This window comes from Mizuhopecten yessoensis, unplaced genomic scaffold (genome assembly GCF_002113885.1).
Source record: "Mizuhopecten yessoensis strain PY_sf001 unplaced genomic scaffold, ASM211388v2 scaffold195, whole genome shotgun sequence".
NCBI classification, from domain to species: domain Eukaryota; kingdom Metazoa; phylum Mollusca; class Bivalvia; order Pectinida; family Pectinidae; genus Mizuhopecten; species Mizuhopecten yessoensis.
This window is the reverse complement of record NW_018403425.1, coordinates 99,653-100,476: the sequence shown is the minus strand read 5'-3', so window position 1 is coordinate 100,476 and position 824 is coordinate 99,653.

The window sequence follows — 824 nt, the reverse complement described above, 5'->3', positions numbered from 1 at the left end:
CCAGCTGTAGGATATATTTGTTGTTCCATTGGAGAACACCAGCTAAGGATAATTATTATTTGTTGTTCCGTTGGAGAACACCAGCTGTAGGATATATATTTGTTGTTCAGTTGGAGAACACCAGCTGAAGGATATATTTGTTGTTTCGTTGGAGAACACCGGCCATAGGATATATTTGTTGTTCTGTCGGAGAACACCAGCTGTAGGATATATTTGTTGTTTCATTGGAGAACACCAGCTGTGGGATATATTTGTTGTTCCGTTGGAAAACACCAGCTGTAGGATATATTTGTTGTTTCGTTGGAGAACACCGGCCATAGGATATATTTGTTGTTCTGTCGGAGAACACCAGCTGTAGGATATATTTGTTGTTCCGTTGGAGAACACCAGCTGTAGGATATATTTGTTGTTTCGTTGGAGAACACCAGCTGTAGGATATATATTGTTCCGTTGGAGAAAACCAGCTGTAGGATATATTTGTTGTTCCTTTGGAGAACACCAGCTGTGGGATATTTGTTGTTCCGTTGGAGAACACCAGCTGTAGGATATATNTTGCTCCGTTGGAGAACACCAGCTGTAGGATATCTTTGTTGTTCCGTTGGAGAACACCAGCTGTAGGATATATATTTGTTGTTCCGTTGGAGAACATCAGCTGAAGGTTATATTTGTTGTTCCGTTGGAGAAACGGAACAAAATATATATCCAACAGCTGGTGTTCTCCAACGGAACAAAACATATATCCTACAGTTGGTGTTCTTCAACGGAACAAAACATATATCCCACAGCTGGTGTTCTCCAAGGGAACAACAAAGATATCCTACGAC